Here is a 20,731-nt window from a genome sequence, read left to right on the forward strand (position 1 = left end):
TTCACGACCAATTTTTGTCCAACATCTCTGGGAGTCTGGTTCCAGGTCAGGTGAAAATTCTTGCTGATATGCCACTCCAGAGGCTAATTTATGGATAATTAAAGATTCTCTGGATCCTCTATCTTAATAGTCTGCTATGATACAAGAGATATTTAGCCCTATGTAATGCAATATGTAGATTCATGATGGTTTCTTTATGGAAATTTTTAAAGATAAATGTATTTTCTAAGTATATTCTTAGCACATATTCTCCTGGTAGAAGAAAAAAAGATATTTAGAACTACTGGTATTTATTTTTGATAAGATAGACTATTACCAAATATCCAGGGGCTCATAGTTAACATACAAGGTCAATATATTCCAGACACATATTGAATTCATGGAATATGATATGCAAATTTCTCTGGTCTCCATAGATTCTAATGTATTAGAAGCCAAGAAGAATATAAGTGCATGTCATGTATATTTTCTAACTCATGTCACCTCCTTGCCCTCTCCGATTTTGTGATCTTATTTCAAATAAGAGATATTTCTGGAGGAAGTTTCATACAATGTAAAGTAGTTTCAAAGGCCTTTCCCAATATACAGCCAAGCTCAAATTTTTATTTGATTATTTGTATTATTTTTATATTTAATGACCCTCAAAAACTGAAAGAAAACAATAGACATTGAAGCCACATTTACAGGCCGCCTTAACTCATATAAAGTGTATGACTGAGTTTATAGGACCATTTACAATCTAGATAGATATAATATTATAATCTGGTTGATTTAGCTATATTTAAAGATCATATGATCACTTATAAGATAGATAATAAATAAGGCTGCTGCTGCTGCTGCTAAGTCACTTCAGTCGTGTCCGACTCTGTGCGACCCCATAGACAGCAGCCCACCAGGCTCCCCCGTCCCTGGGATTCTCCAGGCAAGAACACTGGAGTGGGTTGCCATTTCCTTCTCCAGTGCATGAAAGTGAAAAGTGAAAGTGAAGTTGCTCAGTCGTGTCCTACTCTTCGCGACCCCATGGACTGCAGCCTACCAGGCTCCTCTGTCCATGGGATTTTCCAGGCAAGAGTACTGGAGTGGGATGCCATTGCCTTCTCCAATAAATAAGGCATCTCCACATAAATAAATGAAACAAGGCCTTACAATATTAAATGGATGTTATAATTTGTACCCTAACTTCCAGGAAGGTAATAGCAAAAAACCAAAAGCAACGATAAACTATTCCATTCCTTATTATAAAATGTACAGTAGTTTATTTTATTGAGCAATTTTCAAGATACTATGAATAAAATAGAAACTGAAATTTGTGAATAATATCATTTTACTATTGAAATTTGTTTTTAAAATGCCAAGTAATTCCTAATACAGGTAAAGAATTCAGATATTCTTATATTTCAGGATCTTCTTAATGTCAATAAATATGCAAATAAAGGCCTCTTATATGAATATATGATTTAAAAATATAAAGGAAATTCAATTAGAGAAAAAAATTATACAAATATAAATGGGCAAACAAGCCAACACATGCTAGATAACATATAGATTGGACATATTATGTATCAGGAGTACAAAGCTGTCAGTCTCCATTTCTGTTACCATTTTCCAGCACTTTTGTTGCATTAAATAGCCCATGTATTTAATTGTTTATTACTCTTATCTCCACTAAACTGTTAGATCTTCTATTTTATTTGTTTTACATTTCATCTGGCATATCTTCGGAGAAGGCAATGGCACCCCACTCCAGTACTCTTGCCTGGAAAATCCCACGGGTGGAGGAGCCTGGTAGGCTGCAGTCCATGGGGTCGCTAAGAGTCGGACACGACTGAGCGACTTCACTTTCACTTTTCACTTTCCTGCATTGGAGAAGGAAATGGCAACCACTCCAGTGTTCTTGCCTGGAGAATCCCAGGGACGGGGGAGCCTGGTGGGCTGCCGTCTATGGGGTCGCACAGAGTCGGACACGACTGAAGTGACTTAGCAGCAGCAGCAGCTGGCATATCTTTGTATCTACAATGACTAGTCAAATGAATAGCACCTAATATTATTTTTCAATCAGTGTGTGCAGAAGTCATCAAGTCAGAAGTGAGAGATCAGAAAGTTCGTATGATTACTAGAGGCATGGTGGTCTTTGTTTTTCCAAAAGAAGAGAGATGGAACACATTTGAGGTCCATAGAAGTATCTGTGTAGGAAACAGAATGACAAGTGGTCAGAAAGCCATGTCAATTGGCTTAAAGATGAGATTCATGTATAGATAACCAGGAGATAAACTGGAACTTCCTGTGAATCTAGATTATGGGGTTTGAATTATATCCAGCAATACTAAATATACAAATAAGGAAAATATATGTCTTACATGAATTATACATTGTTTCCAATATAAAATATCCTATTAAAAATGCATTTCCAGTAAAAGTATTTGTTTGAATTATGTTGTAAATAAGCAAATTAATAGTACAATGATTTATTAATTTATTATGGCTAAGTTTATGATGGAGCTAGTTTTTGTTTACTTCTTGTTTTATTTTTTTTAATCTAACTTCCTGGCTAAGCATCCTATTTAGATTTGCTTATACAGCTAACTACCACTGTGAATAACTTCCAGAATGGCAAATTAGCCTGGCTAATTTAACCACCAGGATTCTAGTCTAATCCTGTTGATGTATTCCTGATAATTAACAATCTGTGAGCAGCTGCATTGTCCGATATCCAATATATTGCACAAGGAAAATGATCATTTGTACATTGTGGGTTCCGTGGACTGAATGAAAGAACACTTTTTTATTAATAGCTGCACTTTTCATAAATTTTATGAGTTAATAGGGTTCAATTAATGTTGCCAAGTGGTGTGCTTCATGCATATGTCTCTGGGGTTTTGCAGAGTTGAGAAGAATGTATAATGAATGGTTGAGCAGTTATATTGGTACCCTAGTAATTAGAGAACGAGTAATTAATGTGCATCTGTGTTAGGCTCCTGGGTACTGTCAACGACCCTGTAGTGTACAAAAAAGAGAAATTATGTGCTTGGCAAGGGAATACAGCTTTTCTCTTTTTCTTAAATTTTAGATCTACATCTGTGTTTAATTAGAAGAAGAAATGAATTCCCATTAACACCATTAGGCAACACGCTATGATTGGTTAAAGCCTACATGGACTGTGAAACTGATCTAGAAAGCTCAGGAGATTATAATGGAATTTTTTTTAATCTCAGAAGTTTTTTTTTTTTTTTTTTTTTTTTAATAAAATAAGAATGCTGAATAGTCCCTGCCTGGCTTTCTATAGAATACCTTCTGCTTTTTAATTTGGCTGCTTTTTTAAAAATTGAGAATGATCTAAGCAAAAATCTTTTAAGCAGAAGCGACTTATCATACCTGCAAGTGGATTTTTTCTGGCTATAAGGGGCAAGATGCAACAGTATCATCTTGTAATAATCTCAGTATACAAAAATATCACATTTATTAATGACAGTGTGAAATAGTTTACTAAAAGATAATAGCCAGGGATGTTACAGATGACTAGCTGTGCTGATGCTTTAGTTTCCAGAGAGACTCAAATTAAATTGCTTTTATCTCCTGAAGCAGAATAACATTTCTTATTGCACATGATAATAAAATGTATCCTTAGGGCAAGTAGTAAGCTTGTGCTTTTAAAATAAAACAGGCATGATTTAATTAGTATGCAAGAACATAGGCTGAGATTTTAAGAGAAAAATTATTCTCCCAAGAGTTTTTGTTCAGTGGCCCTAAAATTCTGCTTTTGGGTGACTTTTGGGTGGCTATATTTGTAATTAAACATTGCCTTTATTTAAAGTTTTGATAATCTTCTGCCTAATAGCCCACTGAGATATTAACTTGAAATTATGATATTCACTCTTTCATATATAATTATGCTTTGCACTATTGACTATAAAGTTGGAATCTGAAGAAAGAAAGTTCAACATTAGACATCAACAAACAAATTATACAAGCAGGTTAGTGGTGAATAATTTCACCCATAGTAAAGTTCAATATTTGCATTTACATGTTAGTTTTAAAGCAAGACACAGAGTATTCGCTACATCTTATCTAAAGCTATAATGTTGAATAAACCTATAAATTTGAACCATTTTCAAAAAATATTATTAAAGTAGAACAATGTAGCAAGTACTTATTACAAATTAAGATAATTTAAAATTATAATCTTTATTTTCCTCTCACTCTAATATTTGATGATTCATTTAAGATTTAAAAAGTATTTTTTAATTTAAATACTGAAGTAAGTTGCATTTTACTTTTCTACTTTATGTAAAGATACTGCATTTTGTGTGTTCTGGAATCAGAAGGTCCAAGATAAAACTGTCTCTCTGTTTCCTAGGTAATATGAGCTTCATTAATCCACTTGGCTTCTATCATTATCCTTCCTTATTTGGAAAAACTGAAAATAATATCTATATTATAAGTTATTATGGTGTGAAATGATGATAAATATAAGTACTGATAATGATGACTCGTGTCAGTAAAGATTATTACATGGCCGGTTCATCACAAGTGAAGCAGTTTGAAGATGGCCTTAAACTATTTGCTGCTTTTGCCACTGACAAGTAAAGTTAAATTCACCTCTGTTTATATGTGGACTGGCCTTTGTACCTTGTCTGACCAATGAAATAGAGTGAAAGTGGAGTTTTAGGACTACTGAGATATGGTCATAAGAAGCCTTGAAGCTTCCATCGGGTCTCTTGGAGGGGTATTCACTCTCAAGAGGGTCCATTCTAAAGTTCATCTGCCCTTTCCATGCCTCATGGAGAATATATAGTCACTCTATTTAGAAACACCAAAGGCATTCCTCAGATGACAGCACCAACTATTAACTCTGTGTGTGGTCATTGTGCAAATCTAGCCCATTCAAGCCTTCAGATTACTGCAGCCCCACCTGACACTTGACTATATAAGCATAAGTGACAATGCCTTATAACCATCCAGTTGAGCATATTCAATATATAGTCCAGAAAGAGATAATAATAAACTGTTGTTTTAAGATTTACACAGCAACAGCTAACAGAAAAAAGAACTAGTAGTAGTATCACAAAATCATCTGAACAAAGTCCAGTAATTTTCCTGTTACACAGTAAAAAGAAAATAATATTATTTTTAACATTCAGTATATGTCAAACACTGTTAAATGAATCGTGCATATCTTAACTCAGTCAGCAACCATAAAGTTCAATTCAGTTCAGTCGCTCAGTAGTACCTAATTCTTAGCAACCCCACGGACTGCAGCACACCAGGCCTCCCTGTCCGTCACCAACTCCCAGAGTTCACTCAAACTCATGTCCATCGAGTCGGTGATGCCATTCAACCATCTCATCCTTTGTTGTCTCCTTCTCTTCCCTCCTTAATCTTTCCCAGCATCAGGGTCTTTTCCAATGAGTCAGTTCTTCGCATCAGGTGGCCAAAGTATTGGAGTTTCAGTTTCAGCATCAGTCCTTCCAATGAATATTCAGGACTGATTTCCTTTAGGATGGACTAGTTTGATCTCCTTGCAGTCCAAGGGACTCTCAAGAGTCTTCTCCAACACCATAGTTCAAAAGTATCCATTCTTCAGTGCTCAGTTGGACTATAAAGTCCAAATCTCACATCCATACTGACTACTACTTTGACTAGATGGACCTTTGTTGGCAAAGTAATGTCTCTACTTTTTGATATGTATCTTTAAAGTTAGTTTTATTTTTATTTTCATTATCTGCTTCATTTTATAGATAAGGAATTTGAAATGCTGAAGATAAGTAACTTGGCTGAGAAATAATAGAACTTGAATGTTAATCTAGGCAGATAAGTGCAAATTGCTCCCTGCAACTACTGTACTGTCTCTCAGATAGTTAAATTGGATTTGATCACTTGTGTGGGCTTTCCAGGGACTTCCTAGGTGGTGCTAGTGGTAAAGAACCTGACTGCCAATGCAGGAGATGTAAGAGAGGTAGGTTCGATCTTTGAGTTGGAAAGATCCCCTGTAGAAGGAAATGGCAACCTACTCCAGTAGGTTAAATGGCAGTACTACTCCAGTATTCTTGCCTGGAGAATCCCATGGACAGGGGACCCTGGTGGGCTGTAGTCCATAGGGTCACAAAGAGTCAGACATGACTTAAAGTGACTTCACACACAAACCGGTGGGCAAAGAATCTGCCTATCAATACAGAAGATAAATGAGATGTGGGCTTCATCCCTGAGTCAGGAAAATCCCCTGGAGGAGGAAATGGCAACCCATGCTAGTATTCTTGCCTGGAAAATCCCAGGGACAGAGGAGCCTGGTGGGCTACAGTCCATGGGGTCCCAGAGTCTGTTAGATGTGACTGAGTATGCATGCATGCAGGAGATTAATTTTAAAACTCAATAAATACTTTATTTAATCTTTGTTTCTCTATCTCTCATATACCTTCTAGGACCATGGTCCATGTTAGCTAATCTAGATGAACTATATATAGGTCTGACCATAGAAACCTACAACAATCTGGGTTTTATTTTATTTTTTACTTTTCTTTCCTCCATTAGGATAATTAGGCTACAAGAGCCAAAAGCACAAAAACTATCTCTAACTTGCTCATCTTTTAATCTCCAGTGCGTAACAAATTGGCTGTCACAGACATGGTATTCAGTAAGGAATATTGGGATGAATGACACTGAATGGGATATAGGCATTTGTTAATATACTATTACATTTCCATTTTAGAATAACTTATCTACCATACTGTATGTGTTTGAAAATAGTTTATTCTCTCAGCACTGTGTTTTCACTTATTTTAAGTCACAAACTTTTTTTCTTTTTTAATTTTCAAATAGTTTTAAAGACCACATTTAGATTTTATATTCGTCAAAGTAGGACAGGTTTCAAAGACCAGTTTGAAGAAATTAACCATGGGGTAAATTTCATGCCAGCTATCATATTTTAATTTAGTACTTGAAAATGTGCCCAGAAATAATATATCAAAGGATGAAGACAAAGGGAAGTCAAAAAGCTATCCACTGAATTAGTTTGGATTTTCTAATTAGTGTCTGCCAGTGACTTAGTAGAAGAAGGCAATGACAACCCACTCCAGTACTCTTGCCTGGAAAATCCCATGGACAGAGGAGCCTGGTAGGCTGCAGTCCATGGGGTCACTAAGAGTCGGACACGACTAAGCGACTTCACTTTCATTTTTCCCTTTCGTGCATTGGAGAAGGAAATGGCAACCCACTCCAGTGTTCTTGTCTGGAGAATCCCAGGGACCAGGGAGCCTGGTGGGCTGCTGTTTATGGGGTCACACAGAGTTGGGACACAACTGAAGCGACTTAACAGCAGTGACTTAGTAAAGAAAAAAAAAAAGAATAAGTATATCAGAAAGCTTGAGACCTTGATTTTAACATACACTTCTGTAATCACATGTATCCAAAATCTATTGTCATGTATTTGTGTTTCACAATTTAGAATATATTCCTTCTCCTTCTTTGTGTTCCACTCTATTTACCCTCAAGTTAGAATGCCCCTGTGATATTATTATTCTTAAACTAGAAAAGGGATTTTCTTTTTTTCTCTCTTTTTTAAATTTTATTTTTATTTTTTTATTTTATTTTTTAACTTTACGATATTGTATTGGTTTTGCCATACATCAACATGAATCTACCAGAGGTATACATGTGTTCCCCATCCTGAATCCTCCTCCCTCCTCCCTCCCCATACCATCCCTCTGGGTCATCCCAGTGCACCAGCCCCAAGCATCCAGTATCGTGCATCAAACCTGGACTGCCAACTTGTTTCATATATGATATTATACATGTTTCAATGTCAAAGATTTTCTAAAATTATTTCTTGCAAGACTTGCACATCTTCTATTGTCTTGTTGAAGTTTCAATCTATACAGTCAATCTCAGATCATTATATATCTAGTTCAATGAAGTACTATCCAAACACTACAGAAAAGTTCTCAAAATGTTGTAAGTTAATTTATGTTGTTGAAGCAAAAGATAGTCCTTAAAAATAATCATAAAATCCACTTTTCTTTCCCATTTGTGTTTCCTGTAGGTGTTCTAGAGCTTTTCTTACTAATTCCAAAATCCCAAAGTTTTATACCATCACTAGTGCTTGGTGTATATATATATATATATTTTTTTTTTTAATATTTTCCTGTCTTTACTGTCTACTTATTACCTTTTTTATCTTTGACAAATATACCAAGGTATAAAGAAGCAATTAGAAAGAATGTGAAAGGAGATTTTTTTTTAAAAATTGAAAATCAAATCCAGAACCCTACTTATTGGAAAGAAAAAAAGACCAGGATGCATGCACTTTCAAATTATAATAATACTTGTTTTATCTCCTAGATAAACACCTCCTCTTGAGTAATGAGTCTCCACAAATGATCACTACAGTATACATTTATATAGGTAATTTAAGATCATAAATATGACATTAGACTGTAAAGTCTTGAATTATAATATATTCAGTTACCACAAAGAGTAAAATCATATTTAAAAATTTGAGGCTACTGATCTTTTCTTTCCAAAATGATCTTTAACCTATTAAAAATGGAAAACAGTTCTGACAGTTTTTACATAATATTTTCTAGTGCAATCTAATTAACATTAGGTGATGTTAGTAGTAAAGATAGTCAACACCGAAATCAGATTGATAATATTCTTTGCAGTCAAAGATGGAGAAGCTCTATACAGTCAGCAAAAACAAGACCAGGAACTGACTGTGGCTCAGATCATGAACTCCTCATTGCCAAATTCAGACTTAAATTGAAGAAAGTAGGGAAAACCACTGGACCATTCAGGTATGACCTAAATCAAATCGCTTCCGATTATACAGTGGAAGTGAGAAATAGATTCAAGGGACTAGATCTGATAGAGTGCCTGATGAAGTATGGACAGAGGTTTGTGACATTGTACAGGAGGCAGGTATCAAGACCTTCACCCAGAAGAAGAAATGCAAAAAAGCAAAATGGCTGTCTGAGGAAGCCTTACAAATAGCTGTGAAGAAAAGAGAAGTGAAAAGAAAAGGAGAAAAAGAAAGATATACCCATTTGAATGCACAGTTTCAAAGAATAGCAAGGAGAGATAAGAAAGCCTTCCTCAGTGATCAATGCAAAGATACAGAGTAAAACAATAGAATGGGAAAGACTAGAGATCTCTTCAAGAAAATTAGAGATACAAAGGGAATATTTCATGCAAAGATGGGATCAATAAAGGACAGAAATAGTATGGACCTAACATAAGCAAAATAGATTAAAAAGAGGTGGTAAGAATACACAGAAGAACTGTACAAAAGAGATCTTCTCAACCCAGAACGATGATGGTGTGATCGGTCACCTAGAGCCGACATCCTGGAATGTGAAGTCAAGTTGGCCTTAGGAAGCATCACTATGAACAAAGCCAGTGGAGGTGAAGGAATTCCAGTTGAGCTAGTTCAAATCCTAAAATATGATGCTGTGAAACTACTGCACTCAATATGCCAGCAGTGGCCACAGGACTGGAAAAGGTCAGTTTTCATTCCAATCCCAAAGAAAGACAATGACAAAGAATGCTCAAACTACTGCACAATTGCACTCATCTCACACACTAGTAAAGTAATGCTTAAAATTGTCCGAGCTAGACTTTAGCAAAACATGGACTATGAACTTCCAGATGTTCAAGCTGGATGTAGAAAAGGCAGAGGAACCAGATATCAAATTGCCAACATACATGGGATCATGGAAGAAGCAAGAGAGTTCCAGAAAAACATCTATTTCTGCTTTACTAACTATGCCAAAGCCTTTGACTGTGTGGATCACAATAAACTGTGGAAAATTCTTCAAGAGATGGGAATACCAGACCATCTGACCTGCCTCTTGAGAAACCTATATGCAGGTCAGGAAGCAACAGTTAGAACTGGACATGGAACAACAGACTGGTTCTAAATAGGAAAAGGAGTATGTAAAGGCTGTATATTGTCACCCTGCTATTTAACTTATATGCAGAGTACATCATGAAAAATACCAGGCTAGAAGGAGCACAAGCTAGAATCAAGATTGCCAAGAGAAATATCAATAACCTCAGATAAGCAGATGACACCACTTTTATGGCAGAAAGTGGAGAAGAACTAAGGAGCCTCTTGATGAAAGTGAAAGAGGAGAGTGAAAAAGTTGGCTTAAAGCTCAGTATTCAGAAAACGAAGATCATGTCATCTGGTCCCATCACTTAATGGGAAATAGATGGGGAAAGAGTGGAAACAGTGGCTGACTTTATTTTGGGGGGCTCCAAAAAACTGCAGAGGATTATTGAAGCCATGAAATTAAAAGCTGCTTACTCCTTGGAAGGAAAGGTATGACCAACCTAGACAGCATATTAAAAAGCAGAGACATTACTTTGTCAACAAAAGGTCCTTCTAGTCAAAGCTATGGTTTTTCCGGTGGTCATGTATGGATGTGAGAGTTGGACTTTAAAGAAAGCTGAGTGCCAAAGAATTGATGCTTTTGAACTGTGGTGTTGGAAAAGACTCTTGAAAGAGAAACTCCCCAGGTCAGTAGGTGCCCAATATGCTACTGGAGATCAGTGGAGAAATAACTCCAGAAAGAATTAAGGGATGAAGCCAAAGCAAAAAGAATACCCAGCTGTGGATGTGACTGGTGATAGAAGCAAGGTCCGATGCTGTAAAGAGCAATATTGCACAGGAACCTGGAATGTCAGGTCCATGAATCAAGGCAAATTGGAAGTGCTCAAACAAGAGATGACAAGAGTGAATGTCGACATTCTAGGAATCAGCGAACTGAAATGGACTGTAATGGGTGAATTTAACTCAGATAACCATTATGTCTACTACTGTGGGCAGGAATCCCTCAGAAGACATGAAGTAGCCAGCATGGTCAATAAAAGACTCCGAAATACAGTACTTGGATGCAATCTCAAAAACGACAGAATGATCTCTGTTCGTTTCCAAGGCAAACCATTCAGTATCACAGTAATCGAAGTCTATGCCCCAACCAGTAACACTGAAGAAGCTGAAGTTGAACGGTTCTATGAAGACCTATAAGACCTTTTAGAACTAACACCCAAAAAAGATGTCCTTTTCATTATAAGGGACTGGAATGCAAAAGTAGGAAGTCAAGAAATACCTGGAGTAACAGGCAAATTTGGCCTTGGAGTACAAAATGAAGCAGGGCAAAGACTAATAGAGTTTTGCCAAGAAAATGCACTGGTCATAACAAACACCCTCTTCCAACAACACAAAAGAAGACTCTGTACATGGGCATCACCATATGGTCAACACCGAAATCAGATTGACTATGTTCTTTGCAGCCAAAGATGGAGAAGCTCTATACAGTCAGCAAAAAAAAGACCAGGAGCTGACTGTAGCTAGACCATGAACTCCTTATTGCCAAATTCAGATTGAAATTGAAGAAAGTAGGGAAAACCACTAGACCATTCAGGTATGACCTAAATCAAGTCGCTTATGATTATACAGTGGAAGTGAGAAATAGATTTAAGGGACTAGACCTGATAGATAGAGTGCCTGATGAGCTATGGAATGAGGTTCGTGACATTGTACAGGAGACAGGGATCAAGACCATCCCCATGGAAAATAAATGCAAAAAAGCAAAATGGCTGTCTGGGGAGGCCTTACAAATAGCTGTGAAAAGAAGAGAAGTAAAAAGCAAAGGAGAAAAGGAAAGATATAAACATCTGAATGCAGAGTTCCAAAGAATAGCAAGAAGAGATAAGAAAGCCTTCTTCAGTGATCAATGCAAAGAAATAGAGGAAAATAACAGAATGGGAAAGACTAGAGATCTCTTCAAGAAAATCAGGTACCAAAGGAACATTTCATGCAAAGATGGGCTCGATAAAGGACAGAAATGGTATGGACCTAACAGAAGCAGAAGATATTAAGAAGAGATGGCAAGAATACACAGAAGAACTGTACAAAAAAGGTCTTCATGACCCAGATAATCACGATGGTGTGATCACTCATCTAGAGCCAGACATCCTGGAATGTGAAGTCAAGTGGGCCTTAGAAAGCATCACTACAAACAAAGCCTAGTGGAGGTGATGGAATTCCAGTTGAGCTCTTCCAAATCCTGAAAGATGATGCTGTGCAAGTGCTGCACTCAATATGCCAGCAAATTTGGAAAATTCAGCAGTTGCCACAGGACTGGAAAAGGTCAGTTTTCATTCCAATCCCAAAGAAAGGCAATGCCAAAGAATGCTCAAACTACTGCACAATTGCACTCATCTCACATGCTAGTAAAGTAATGCTTAAAATTCTCCAAGCCAGGCTTCAGCAATATGTCAACCGTGAACTTCCTGATGTTCAAGCTGGTTTTAGAAAAGGCAGAGGAACCAGAGATCAAATTGCCAACATCTGCTGGATCATGGAAAAAGCAAGAGAGTTGCAGAAAAGCATCTATTTCTGCTTTATTGACTATGCCAAAGCCTTTGACTGTGTGGATCCCAATAAACTGTGGACAATTTTGAAAGAGATGGGAATACCAGACCACCTGATCTGCCTCTTGAGAAATTTGTATGCAGGTCAGGAAGCAACAGTTCGAACTGGACATGGAACAACAGACTGCTTCCAAATAGGAAAAGGAGTTCATCAAGGCTGTATATTGTCACCCTGCTTATTTAACTTATATGCAGAGTACATCATGAGAAACGCTGGACTGGAAGAAACACAAGCTGGATTCAAGATTGCCAGGAGAAATATCAATAACCTCAGATATGCAGATGACACCACCCTTATGGCAGAAAGTGAAGAGGAACTCAAAAGCCTCTTGATGAAAGTGAAAGTGGAGAGTGAAAAAGTTGGCTAAAAGCTCAACATTCAGAAAACGAAGATCATGGCATCTGGCCCCATCACTTCATGGGAAATAGATGGGGAAACAGTGGAAACAGTGTCAGACTTTATTTTTCTGGGCTCCAAAATCACTACAGACGGTGACTGCAGCCATGAAATTAAAAGATGCTTACTCCCTGGAAGGAAAGTTATGACCAGCCTAGATAGCATATTCAAAAGCAGAGACATTACTTTGCCAACAAAGGTCCATATAGTCAAGGCTATGGTTTTTCCTGTGGTCATGTATGGATGTGAGAGTTGGACTGTGAAGAAGGCTGAGCGCCAAAGAATTGATGCTTTTGAACTGTGGTGTTGGAGAAGACTCCTGAGAGTCCCTTGGACTGCAAGGAGATCCAACCAGTCCATTCTGAAAGAGATTGGCCCTGGGATTTCTTTTGAAGGAATGATGCTAAAGCTGAAACTCCAGTACTTTGGCCACCTCATGCTAAGAGTTGACTCATTGGAAAAGACTCTGATGGTGGGAGGGATTGGGGGCAGGAGGAGAAGGGGATGACAGAGGATGAGATGGCTGGACGGCCTTACTGACTCAATGGACGTGAGTCTGAGTGAACTCTGGGAGTTGGTGATGGACAGGGAGCCCTGGCATGCTGTGATTCATGGGGTAGCAAAGAGTCAAACACGACTGAGTGACTGATCTGATCTGATCTGATCTGGACTGCAAGGAGATCCAACCAGTCCATCCTAAAGGAGGTCACTGTGAGTGTTCATTGGAAGGACTGATGTTGAAGCTGAAACTCCATTACTTTGGCCACCTGATTCGAAGAGCTGACTCATTTGAAAAGAGCCTGATGCTGGGAAAGGTTGAGGTCAGGAGGAGAAGGGGATGACAGAGGATAAGGTGGTGGGATGGCATCACCAACTCAATGGACATGAGTTTGGAAAAACACCGGGAAGTGGTGATGGACAAGGAGGACACTGTCGTATTTCAGTTCATGGGGTTGCAAAGAGTCAGACATGACTGAGTGACTGAACTGAACTGAACTGAGGAGTAAAGAATCCACCTGCCAATGCAAGTGGTGCCAGAGATGCAGGTTTGATCTCTGGGTGGGGAAGAGCCCTTGGAGTATAAAGTGGAAACCCAGTCCAGTATTCTTGTCTGGAAAAATCCATGGACAGAGGAGCCTGGAATGCTATAGTCCATGGGATGTATCACAAAGAGTCATACATGACTGAATGACTAACACACACACACAATATTTAAAGACAGTCCTTATGGTGAACTGGTTACCATAATAAGATTACTTAGTTAAAACATCTATCAAATTACCTAGTTACCTTTTTTTTGTTAGTGAGAATATTTAAGATCTACTTTTTAGAAACTTTCAAGTATATTACTAATATATTGTTAACTATACTCATCTTTTTGCATTTTCACATTCATTGGATCATAAGAAAAGCAAGATAATTCCAGAAAAGCATCTACTTCTGCTTTATTGATTACACCAAAGTCTTTGACTGTGTAGATCACAAAAAACTGAAAATTCTTCAAGAGATGGAAATACCAGAACACCTTACCTGCCTCATGAGAAATCTGTATGCATATCAATAAGCAACAGTTAGAGCCAGACATGAAACAATGGGCTGCTTCCAAATAAGAAAAGGAGTATGTCAAGACTGTATACTAGCACCCTGCTTATTTATCTTCTATGCAGAGTACATAGCACAAAATGCTGGTTTGGATGAAGCACAAACTTGGGTCAAGATTGCTGGGAGAAATATCAAACACCCCAGATACACAGATGATACCACACATATGGCAGAAAGTGAAAAGGAGATAAAAGTCTCTTGATGAAGGTGAAAGAGGAGAGTGAAAAAGCTGGTTTAAAGCTCAACACTCAGAAAACTAAGATAACGGCATCTGGTCCCATCACTTCATGGGAAATAGATGGGGAAACAGTGGAAACAGTGACAAAAACTTTATTTTCTTGGGTTCCAAAATCACTGCAGATGGTGACTGCAGCCATGAAATTAAAAGACGCTTGCTCCTTGAAAGAAAAACTATGACCAACCTAGACAGCATATTAAAAAGCAGAGACATTACTTTGTCAACAAAGGTCCTTCTAGTCAAAGCTATGGTTTTTCTGGTAGTCATGTATGGATGTGAGAGTTGGACTTTAAAGAAAGCTGAGTGCCGAAGAATTGATGTGTTTGAACTGTGGTGTTGGAGAAGACTCTTGAGAGTCCCTTGGATAGCAAGGAGATCCAACTAGTCTATCCTAATGAAAATCAGTCCTGAATATTCATTGGAAGGACTGATGTTGAAGCTGAAACTCCTATACTTTGGCCATGAGCTGACTCATTTAAAAAGACCCTGATGCTGGAAAAGATTGAAGGTGGAGGGAGAAGGGGATGGCAGAGGGTGAGTTGGTTGGATGGTATCATTCACTCCATGGACATTTGTTTGAGTAAGCTCCAGGAGTTGGTAATCGACTGGGAAACCTGGCATGCTGCAGTCCATGGGGTCACCAAGAGTTGGACATGACTGGCTGGCTGAACTGAACTAATAGTCATCTTGCTGTAGATTAGACTCTCTAGAACTTATTCATCTCATAATTGGGAGTTTGTACCCTTTTACCAACCTCTCCTTTCCTCCTAATCCTGAGCCCTTGACAACCACCATCCTACTCTATGTATCTGTGAATTTGGCTTTTTAAATTTTACACATAAATTAGATCATACAGTATTTTTCTTTCTCTGTGTGACTTCTTTTACTTCATATGATTCCCTAAAGGTCCATCCATGCTATCACAAACGGCAATATTTCCTTCTGTCTTATGGCCGAATAATACTACATATTATTATACAATGGTATATAATAATACAAATGTCTCACTTTTCCTTATCCATTCATCTGTTGATGGACACTTAGATTGTTTCCTTGTCTTGGCTATTGTGAATAATGCTGTAGTGAATATGAATGTGCAGATATCTCTACAAAGTAGTGATTTTAATTACTTTAGATATATACCCAGAAATGGGAGTGCTGGGTCATATGTCAGCTCTATTTTTAATTTCTGAACAAATCTTCATGTTATTTCACTAGTGGCTGCATCAATTTCATTCCACCCAACAATGGTGAAGAGTTCCTTTTTATCCCCAAATCCTCATCGACACTTGTGATCTCTTCTCTTATTTATAATAGCCTTTCTGACAGATGTAAGGTGATATCTCATCCTGGTTTTGGTTTGCATTTCCCTGATGATGCGTGATGTTGAGCACCTTTTCATGTGTCTGTTGGCAAACAGGCACATTTTGAATGTATTCCTTGAAAAAATGTCTATTTAAACAGATTAAATCAGTAATCAAAAGCCTCCCCTCTTAAAAAGTACTAGGAGCAGATGCTTTCATTAAGGAATTCTAGCAAATATTTAAAGAAAAATTAACAATAACTTTTCTCCAAGTTTTCCAAAAAGCTGAAGAAAAGAGACTACTCCTCAACTAATTTTAATAGGCCAGAATTACCCCAACAGCAAAGCTAGACAAGGATGCAACAAGAAAAGAAAATTATAGGAAAACATCAGTGATGAATATAGATGCAAACATTCTCAACAAAATACTAGCAAACAAAATTTAATAGCATATTAAAGGATTATATGCATGATCAGATGGGACGTATCACTGAGATGCCAAGATGGTTTAACATCAGCAAATCAATTAACATGATAATACAACATTAACAAAATGAAGGGTAAAAATCATATGATTGTCTCAATATATTCAGAAAAAGTATTTGATGAAATTAATATCCATTCATGATAAAAACTCCCTATAGAAGGAACATACCTTAACAGAATAAGTGCCATGTATGACAAGCTCACAGATAACATCACATTGAGATGAAAAGCTGTCCTCTTAAGATTAGGGGTAGACTAGAGTGCCCACTCTCATTACTCCTATTCAACAGAGTCCTGCACATCCAAACTAATCAATCAAGAAAAAGAAATAAAGACATCCATACTGAAAAGGACAAATTGTCTCTATTTGCAGATGATATGTTTAATATGCAGAAAATCCTAAAGATACCTCTAAAAAACAGTTAAAGCTAGCTAATAAATTCAGTATAACTGCAGGGTACAATATAAATATATCAGAATCAGTTGTGTTTCTATATACTAACAATGTTTTTGCAGTATCTTTGTGTAATTAATAATATGTTTACCTAGCATTATTTGTCAGGAGAAAGGCCATTTTCAATAAAAAATCTTCAGTTGAATACCCCAAGACTGAGAGCAGTAATAATTCCTGAGATAATTGTAGTTTTATCATGTAAATAGAATTACATTAGCAACTAGAATAATTTTCTCCAAATTTTAGTGGCCACTGTGAATCACTTCAGGTTAAATACAGGAGGTTATTTTCCAAAAAAATTATTAAACTGTTTATTCATAATAAAACAGTAGAGAGTATTGTATTTCTTTGCTTATCAGATTATTCAAATATGAGTATATGCATATATATTTAAATGTATTACAATATGTCTTAATACGGAGTTTAAATCCAGTTGCGTTTTCAATCATTCTTTTTTCAAATATGTGTTAGTTTTTTTGTTTTCATTTTTTTAAATAATTGAAAGCCACAAAGCTACAGAAAAATATTCAAGGATGGCCTAAGTATAATTATCTCAATTAGAGATTCAGTTTTAGGTATTATATATTATATATTAACTATAGTTTACTTACAGGTGTCATGATAATTATATGCCTTGAAATTAATCAACTAAAATTTAAAGGAAATTCAGAAAAACAAAAGTTTGTGGTAATACTGTATAAGAAATCACCTGGTTTCTTCATCCAATAAATTATAAGGAAAATGAAAAGCATGAGAAATAGAGGGGAAAAAATATATAAATAAAGAGTGTAAAGAGACATCAGCTAATACTAATGTTTAGACTTGTTTTTGACCTGATCTATTAATAAATAAAACCAATAAAGGCAAAAATAGGAAAACATTTGACATTTATAAGGCAACTGTATATTTGAGTGAAAGATTTCAAATTAAAATGTTCAGACTTTTAATTCAGACACATGTTATAGTTATCATGATTACTTCTTTAAGTTCAACTTTTTGAGATACCTAGTGAAATATCTGTGAATCAAAGGATATGATATTGGAGAATGTAGAGGGTGGGGTATAGATGAAATTTATTATTCTTGCATGGATGACCTTTAAAGTTGAGTAACAAATGCAGAAATTTGTTATACTATTCTACTTTTATGTTGCTTGAAGTTTTCAACCCTCAGAATGAAAAAAAATACAGCTAAATCATTACATAAAGAATAGCAGAAACTGGCTACAAATAAATCACAGAGGAATATTTTTAAGATAACTTCATTGCATTTTATTTTTTCTTTTATACCAACTGTGTGACTTATACTAGCTTGGTTAATTGATTTAGTTTATGATATATGTATCTATTTGTATATTTTGTCTAACCTTTCTCCATATGTAATTAGTTTATAAGTGTATATTAAATTTAATCACATACTCAACTGATGAATAATTGAATGTTATCAAAATATTCCAAAGAAAGCAAAAATAAACCAGAAATCACTTATTAAAATTTATCCTTAAAGAAAAAAAAAAAACACTGCTGTACATCTTGTTCTGTCTTTGATTAGAATATTTATTCAGTTAACCTGGATTTTAATAGATGCTCAATCAATCCATGTATAATGGTTGACTATTAGTATGAATGCATAGTGGGAAACATGGATGGATTACTTCAGTTCAGTTCAGTAGCTCAGTCGTGTTCGACTCTTTCTGACCCCAGGGACTGTAGCACACCAGGCTTCGTTGTCCACCACCAACTACCACAGTTTTCTCAGACTCAAGTCCATCGAGTCAATGATGCCCTTCAATTATCTCATCCTGTGTCATCCCTTTCTCCTACTGCCTTCAAAGTTTTCCAACATCAGAGTCTTTGCTAGTGATTCAGTTCTTAGCATCAGGTGACCAAAGTATTGGAGTTTTAGCTTCAGCATCAGTCCTTCCATGAATATTCAGGACTGAATTCCTTCAGGATTGAATGGTTTAATCTTCAAGAGTCTTCTCCAACACCACAGTTCAAAAGCATCAGTTCTTCAGCACTCAGCTTTCCTTATAGTCCATACATGACTCTCACATCCATACATGACTACAGGAAAAACCATAGGTTTGACTAGACAGACATTTGTCAGCAAAGTAATGTCTCTGTTTTTAATATGCTGTCTAGGTTGGTTATAGCTGTTCTTCCAAGGAGCAAGCATCTTTTAATTTCATGGCTGCAGTCACCATATCTGCACTGATTTTGGAACCCAAGAAAATAAATTCTGTCACTGTTTCTATTATTTCCCCATCTATTTGCCATGAAGTGATGGGACCATATGCAATGATCTTTGTTTTTTGAATGTTGAGTTTTAAACCAGCTTTTTCACAATCCTCTTTCACTTTCATTAAGAGGCTCTTAAATTCCTTTTCACTTTTGCCGTAAGGGTGGAATCAGCTGTGTATCTGTGGTTGTTGATATTTCTCATGGCAATCTTGATCCCAGCATGTGCTCCATCAGGCTGGCATTACACATGATGTACTCGGCATATAAGTTAAGTAAGCAGGGTGACAATACTAGCCTTGATGTACTCTTTTCCTGATTTGGAACCAGTCTGTTGTTCCATGTCTGGTCCTAACTGTTGCTTCCTGACCTGCATACAGATTCCTCAGGAGGTAGGTAAGGTGTTCTGGTATTCCTATCCCTTGAAGAATTTTCCACAGTTCATTGTGATTTACACAGTCAAAGGCTTTGGCGTGATCAATAAAGCAGAAGTAGATGTTTTTCTGGAACTCTCTTGCTTTTTCAATTAACCAGCAGATGTTGGCAATTTGATCTATGGTTCCTTTGCCTTTCCTAAATCCAGCTTGAAAATCTCGAAGTGTACGGTTCATATACTGTTGAAACCTGGCTTGGAGAATTTTGGGCATTGCTTTGCTAGCATGTAAGATGAGTGCAATTGTGCACTAGTTTGAACATTCTTTGGCACCGCCCTTCTTTGGGATTGAAAAGAAAACTGAACTTTTCCAGTACTATGGAAAAGGTCTGCTGAGTTTTTCAAATTTGTGTAGCTGAGTTTTCTAAATTTGTGTAGCATATTGAGTGCAATACTTTAACAGCATCATCTTTTAAGATTTGAAATAGCTCAAGTGGAATAACATCACCCCCACTAGCTTTGTTCATAGTGATGCTTCCTAGTTCAGTTCAGTCACTCAGTCGTGTCTGACTCTTTGCGACCCCATGAATCGCAGCACACCAGGCCTCCCTGTCCATCACCATCTCCCGGAGTTCACTCAAACTCACGTGCATGACTTGGTGATGTCATGCAGCCATCTCAACCTCTGTCATCCCCTTTTCCTCCTGCCTTCAATCCCTCCCAGTATCAGAGTCTTTTCCAATGAGTCAACTCTTCTCATGAGGTGGCCAAGTACTGGAGTTTCAGCTTTAGCATCATTCCTTCCAAAGAACACCCAGGGCTGATCTCCTTTAGAATGGACTGGTTGGATCTCCTTGCAGTCCAAGGGACTCTCAAGAGTCTTCTCCAACACCACAGTTCAAAAGCATCAATTCTTCGGCACTCAGTTTTCTTCACAGTCCAACTCTCGCATCCATACATGTCATCCCAGGATGTCTGGCTATAGGTGAGTGGTCACACCACTGTGGTTAATCTGGGTCATGACGATCTTGTTCATGTTCCTGTCCTTTTTCCATATTACATATATACTCCCATTTTCTTCTAAGACTTTTAGAGCTTTAATTCTTACATCCAGATGTATGATTCATTTTAAGGACTTATTTAATGTATGGTGTGAGGAAACAATAACACTTTACAACAACTGTGGTATACAGTTGTTCAAGCACCATTT

Source organism: Bos indicus x Bos taurus, chromosome 6 (assembly GCF_003369695.1).
Source record: "Bos indicus x Bos taurus breed Angus x Brahman F1 hybrid chromosome 6, Bos_hybrid_MaternalHap_v2.0, whole genome shotgun sequence".
Classification (NCBI taxonomy): Eukaryota; Metazoa; Chordata; class Mammalia; order Artiodactyla; family Bovidae; genus Bos; species Bos indicus x Bos taurus.